Here is a 7,106-nt window from a genome sequence, read left to right as displayed (position 1 = left end):
CTCTCCTGGCCTGAACTTCAAACTCGACGTTAGATATCCATTTTACAAAGCACTTCACAACCAAATTCTCTTATCTATTCCAACCAATTATCTTCCAATGACCAGAGAAACCAGGCAATATCATCAGAACCATTTCATACTCCCTACAACATCTACAACAGCTTACCAAAATTTTATTTTCTCCAGAACAGCTCAAGCTCTCTTTGCCACATACAATTTCTAATTGATCTAAATGACTTTGACTCATTCTCAGTTAATGTTTCTAATTATTGTAATACTTTACATGTATAATTTTTTTCCTGAGTATATCAGCAGTGCTGGCTGCTCAGTAATAATAAACAAGTATTAGGAATTTTAAACTAGAGTAGGGACAATGTAGTACCATGATAAAATGTACTGAAACAAGCTGGATTGGAGTAGTATGTAATGTCCAATTGTTGTAAAACAATAAGAAGAAAATATCCCTACTGTGTGTTTCATCTCCACAGCACAGTAGGGATATTTTCTTCTTATCATTTTACAGCAATTGGACATTACATACTGCTCCAATCAAGCTTGTTTCAGTACTTTTTATCATGGTACTACATTGTCCCTACTTTAGTTTAAAATTCCAAATTATTTTTTACTTATATATACTTGTTTGTGAACTTTTTCTGCAAGTTTTAGACCACTAAACACACTGTATAATAATCTAACTGGATTCCTGAAAATAGATCTTTTAACACTAATTCATATAGGAGCTGTATATAGTCCTAAAACTTTTCATCCATTTAACAATGTTGGTGCTAACTATTGACCAGATTTGAAGCCTTTAGTTTCCTTCAGTCTGTCTGAAGCTTGCAAATTGGATGTGTGCACGGAAAGACCACTTTTCACAAAACCGGTCACAATATTACACAATATAGTTAATGACAACACTACACATACGGGTAGCTGTATGCAAGTAGCCAGCAAATCTTTGCTGATTAATTAAAACTATACAGCACACCACAATTATTGTTAAACTGTATTATTCACTTAGAAGAGTTCATCAAGTTATTTAACTTCACTCACTAAATTTGTTTACATGGTATTAGTAGCACTTATGTAGCTATAGCCATATGTGACCGGGCCTGTAAAAATAGGGCAGGTGGGCACAAACTACACCCTGTCACACTACAGGTCATATCTCAGGGCAGGAACAAAATATTTGCATTCTGTAACTTGCATCATAAAGCCAATTAAATGCTCACTAATGGCTAAATATTTCATTGCCATAGTGTAATGATGTAAAAAGGTATGAGTCAAGGAAGTGTGAAAAAGTAGGCAAAAATCATGTGCCCACATGCCCTGTTTTCACAGGTCCAGTCACTTAATTATGTGGTTTGCTTGACATATCATGTGAAGAAAGTCATGAAGGAAAACATGCTACCAGCCCAGATGATGAAACGAAGAAGAGAAACAGCTAGTGGAGGGACGGATTGGATGGGGGTGGGGCTCAAAGGATTTCATGGAACCCCCTTTGACTGAACTGCTGACAAGTTTTTCTTTCAATTCAATAAGTTCTCCGTCAAAGAAATACTTATTACAATGACAAAACAGTGAAAGTATTTACAGTTTACGGCAATAATACTTCAAACATCACTTGAAGCTGCTATATTTCTGTGATAGGCATCTCTAAAAATAATGATCGTCTTTATCTTCTACCTCGTCTTCTACAGCTTTTACAGCAACTGTTAAATTAAAGGACTCGGTTGCATTTCTAAAGGCCTAAATGGTAAGATTTAACAGTGAAGCATTACTGGGGAGTCTACCATTAAGAGTGGAACTTCCTCTTTTAGAAACCTGGAACAGAACAGCGTGTTCTGTTCCAGTGTTGGTCACAGCAAACGTTCAGAAATGCAAGTAGCTAACAACAAACACTTGTCTGTGATGATTAATGATTAGAACTGTTTAATTTATCAGTAGCAAACAAATTAAGGTACAGCAACATGTGTGTGCCTTCAAAATACCAACTATACTGTTACAGTATGTACTAAATTGAAATTGTTTACAAGAACTTTGTCCTGTACACTGTCATTGTAAGGCATACCCACAGAATGTGGACCATGTCAGCGTGTCCAAGTGTGAAGTAATTTATTTAGCTGGTCTGCACTATATTGAACAGCGACAATTCAGCACGTGCACTATTCTCTTTCCCTACATCAGGACCCTTTCCCCCTTCACTAAGGCTTGAAACATGCTATTACTATGTAAAGCTGCTCCTGTACAACTGTAACTACTCTATTTATTAGACTGAAATGTTGTTTATAAATCCACTGCTTTCGTATCATGTACAGCACAGCGTGTTTTGCACTGCTAGGGACATTAAGTACGTATAGGCTTCAGATGAAGTGATCCAATTCATGTATGGTAACCCAGGGGTTTAAATCAAAGGTAAAGTGCAGTTGTGATTCTGTGTACAGTGAATATGTATGGGGTTTGTTGGAGAGTCAACTACGGAAAGGTTATGAATAATACTTAATGGTGAAATCGTACTTAGAACAAGTAATGTCCCCTCTGTTGGAGAAGCGACAAGTTCCTGGTGATAACAATCTGACTGAGTGTACAAATGATAATTATGAAGTTGTAGATAATGACACTCTTGAACTGTCTAAACTTACATGAACATTATTGTTAGTGTCTGTATTGATTATGCATTCCCCCTCCCCCCACTGGATGCATCAATTATTACAGACTGTCCAGTATAATAAATAAAGACATAATGGTTTGGTTCCAAATTCAGAAAAGAAGACCAAATGGTGTGTTTCCTAGTACATATAAAACAGTGAAATTGTCAGACCACATAGGACATTTGAAATAAAAGCTTCAGGGTGTTTTAGCAGGTCAAGCATTACTACGAATAAGCCACATTCCATTCATAAATTATTAGAGCTACCATCTGAATGTAATAAAGGTAACATACTGTACAATACATGTTCTGTTACAGAAAGAAGTTACGGTAATATTGGATCTACTATAAAGATGTGATAACAAAGGGTTAGTTATTTGTAAATAAAAAGATGTGATATTTAAACAACAATAATATGATCAGTTACAGCATGTACATAAAACTTGGAACAAAAAGTTATTGAGCAATGTACCACAGTGTAGCATCACATTATTGCAAATGCTGCAGCTCTTCAGCAAAAAAAGTCACCCTTGAAGATAGAGTTCTATGTACAATATGAGGAGATACTGGCCAATTTCACCTGCTGTGCGAGTAGTCATGACTGACTCACAATTAGACGATGACATCATTGCTACCTGCATTAACAAAAACAAACAAAACAATTACTATTGTATTTCATTTTACAGAGTATGTCTAAAAAAAACTTTGCAAAATGACATTTGTATTAGGAGAACGGCAGAATTCTACATGGAAAGTCACTACTGTCATCAAAATGAAGAAGTGAACACATACATAGCTACAGAAAGAAACTCAGTCATTACTGATGACATTACTGATGTGCGTAACATGCATATGTGGGTAAAACCCAGTGGGTTTTCCCTGAATCATCTTGGTGCTGGATGGCTCAAAATTTTTACCTTTTGATTTCTTGTTGCTAGCCCTCACTCTCCATTGTTGTATTTAGTCTTTCATTATATGTGACTGTCTCTGGGAAAACCGGTCTTATCGCCCATTTAAAAGTATCGAGAAACGTCGGTTTTAAATATTCTGTGTGTTGTAGCTGGCCAATGGTGGTAGCTACGCATACCAAATTTTCACACATTTCACAACAATTTCTTACCTTCCTGATCATCCACTGAAGAAGTAGTCAACAGCTAAGTTTCCCGCCATTTTAGATAGTTTTTAAACCGAGGTTGTCTGTATCAGGCGAGCTCCAGAAGGGGTGGGAGGCGGGGGCCCTGGAAGGCGAGCTCCAGAAGGGGTGGGAGGCGGGGCCCTGGAAGGCGAGCTCCAGAAGGGGTGGGAGGCGGGGGCCCTGGAAGGCGGGCAAGATGGTGTTCAAAAATTGAAAAGAGACGTGCTAGGATGAATTAGGCCAAGTTATAGGCCATTCAGGGCTCAGAACTGGCTAAAATGAAAGGAAATTTACAGCACAGGTCATTGTCCAACACCACAGAGCTGTACAGCCACACACAGCCATCTCCTGGTCGGCCAGGGCTCCATCAAGACCCCAGACCACTCGTACGGCTCGCCACTGTGCTCTAGAAAAGCAGCCAGCAAAAGCAGACCACTTTACTCTGGTCGACTGTGGCAGTGAAACTTGATAGTGCATTCATTAAGCTTTGTGTTTGTGTAAAAAAATCAAACTTCCTGTCTTGGGCGATAAGAACGGTTTTCGTAGATCCAGTCACATATTCTATTCACTTATGAATGTAAGTTTTCAGGTAGTCGTGCTCCTGGACTTACATATGGTTATTGTCTTGTATCTATGGTTACTAAGTATGTTGTTGGTTGTTTGGTAACAATGATAGATAGCCTATTACAGTTGCTAGTGGTGCAAAACCCAGATGTTATGGATTACAATGGGAAAACAGGGTGTGGGTTATTTGGAGTATGGTGGAGGGGGTTAGACTGTGACTTCAGAATCACCTGTTTAATTGTAGTACTAGGCTTATAAAACAAAACACTAGGGGTATCACGTATCACTTACTAAGTCAATCTCAATCTGTGATTGTGGTCAAACTCACAGTCAACAGTCAAGACTACAAAATATCACTACAGTGGAAGATGGGAAGAAGTGTTAAAACTCAGAGTTACCTATAAATAAATATTAAAACTTACGAGATAGAAAAACTTAAAATGTTTCAAAGCTCTGTAACAATTTCACTGTGATTTCAATGATGTATCTTTCACAGTTGTAGATCAGAGGGGTAAGACAAGATCACGTGCACTACAAAGTACTAACAAAAATGTTTTATTAAACCGTAGTCATACTACCTGTTGAAAGTAATAGATCATGCAACAACGATTGTATTGTAATTATTGATGCCTACTGTTACTGTTGACATGAAAGTCATGAGACAAAGTGGCAGTAAAGAGGGATTTCTAGGGATCTGGGCATACTCCCCAAGAATTTTGAAACATAAGTGTGCCAAGATTGAACCTGGAAATGATTTTAGAGAATGAGTGAGATCTGGAAATAATTAGCAAGCTGAAGGGACAAAATAACTATGTATATAATTATGTGCATGAAAGCATTGATATGATGAATGTGTTGATTTTCAGTTTATGGTGAACTGTAAGAAAGAAATTAAAACTAGTAAGGTAATTTTTAATCAGAGTAGTAGACCATGAAATAGAAAATTTTTGAAAATGGCTATCTCAAGATGTATCTTTAGACTTTTAGTCAAATCCCTGTGGTAAATTGTAAAAGAGTTAAGAGGTACAATACGTAAGTATACTTTCCTGTAGTAAACCTGGCTATTTTGTCTAAATTTTAGAACTAGCCCAATCACCATTTGCAACTAGCCAAAAGTCATTTACAACTAGCTTTTTGGACACAACTAGCCCCCCTTTTTAGCCCTTGCCATAACAGCAGCATCTTTCCAATCATGAATCACACCATTGCAAGCAACAAACTAAATAGAGCAAAATAATTATGTATCAAGCCCCTTCCTCTACTTTTTGTACAGGGTCTATTCAGTTCACATGAAATACTTTAAGTACTTGTGCAACATTACACGTGGTCTTGTCCTACTCCCCTGGTTATATAGATAGGATGTATTAAGAAATTTTAAAGCACAGGACTGGTGTGTTTGGTAAATGGATATAATAAACCTAAATAGTTTCAACACTTAAAGTAACAATGAAGGTGTACGGATTTATATCTAGCTGGCTCACATTGCCCAGACAGCAGCTTTCTTGGTTTACTATAGCTAGTTATACTAACTTTTAAAAATGCTAAATGGCCACATTGGATGTGGCCAGGGATGAAAACCTAACAATTAAGCCTAAAACAGCAGACAAAATTCAGGAAGATACATTCAAGTCAGGTCAAAAGCTGTAAGCCAAAGGCTAAGGTAAATTTTGTCTTTGACGCAGATCATCCAATAGTGAGTGCTTGTGTGACACGGTACTGACACCCCAGTGAAACAAACGTACACTAGGTCCCTATTAAAAGATGGTCACCAGTAGGTTGAAATATCCCTGAAGTTAATTATCACCATGCTTGTGCTAAGAATTCTGTTCATAGCATTTTTAAAATAGTACACTCAAGGATAATGGAAGATAACAGAGGTGATGTGATACATAATGCATACATACCTCTGTTATCCTGGCAGACCAATTAGTCGCACATCATCTTCAGTCATCACAAGACTGGCTGCTGTCACCTATTGAGTTTGATGTGTCTCAGTGCTTTATCAATGTGCCTACAATGTAGTGTTGTTACATAATGGTATGTAGAGGTGCATCAAACAATGTGAAAGTAATAAAAACTGTTTCAGAAATTGTAAGATTATGTGAGTTTCAGACCCTTGGGAAAGAGGCTATAGTATTATCCATTAGCTACAGTTATGCTATTCCTCTAGTAAAGAATACTTCAACTACGAACACTGCTGCAAAACCATCAACACCGTGCAACTGCATGGGACAATCTGAGCCTCTGCCCTTACTATAATTGACCAAGGCAGGTTGAAATATATCTGGAGTGAAGGAAATTGTTACCATGTCTGTGTTAAGAGTTCTGTTCATAGCATTAATAGCGGTATTGCAGCATAAAACATTACAACCAGGCATATTAAAGTGATCTTGGTGGTGATGTGATACATACTGCTGCATACATTACTTGCCTCTGTTATTCTGGCAGACCCCTTAGTCACAGAACACTGGCTGGCTGCTGTTACCTCTCCCCATTAGATTCTATGTATCTGGTTTGATAAAGCGTGTCCTCAGTCAGTACTTAATAATTATTTTATTAAAGCGCCTCTAACGCAATGTTGTTACGTAATTTTACGTGGGGCATCAAACGATGTGAAAGTAACGAAACCCTTATATTTATAGAAATACGGTACTTGAATTGGAGCTATGACATCATGGGAAGTGTGGCTTCATGTACCAAGTAACTAAACTAAACTTTGTAACAGTATACTACACCCCCTTCTTAAATAAGACGCTC

General features: G+C 37.6%; 1 long non-coding RNA gene across 1 annotated transcript; it reads right to left on the bottom strand.

Annotated features, from left to right (window-relative positions):
- Window positions 1-2,919: 2,919 nt before the first annotated feature.
- On the bottom strand, window positions 2,920-6,881 carry LOC136236226 (uncharacterized). The gene is made up of 3 exons (XR_010692044.1): window positions 6,781-6,881; window positions 6,254-6,360; window positions 2,920-3,285 (listed from the first exon to the last, which is right to left on the bottom strand). It is a non-coding gene; the product is annotated as an uncharacterized lncRNA (long non-coding RNA).
- Between the last annotated feature and the right edge of the window lie 225 nt (window positions 6,882-7,106).

This window comes from Dysidea avara, chromosome 1, assembly GCF_963678975.1.
Source record: "Dysidea avara chromosome 1, odDysAvar1.4, whole genome shotgun sequence".
Lineage (NCBI taxonomy): Eukaryota > Metazoa > Porifera > Demospongiae > Dictyoceratida > Dysideidae > Dysidea > Dysidea avara.
Note: the sequence above shows the minus strand (reverse complement) of the source record. Positions and strands in the feature narration are given on the sequence as shown.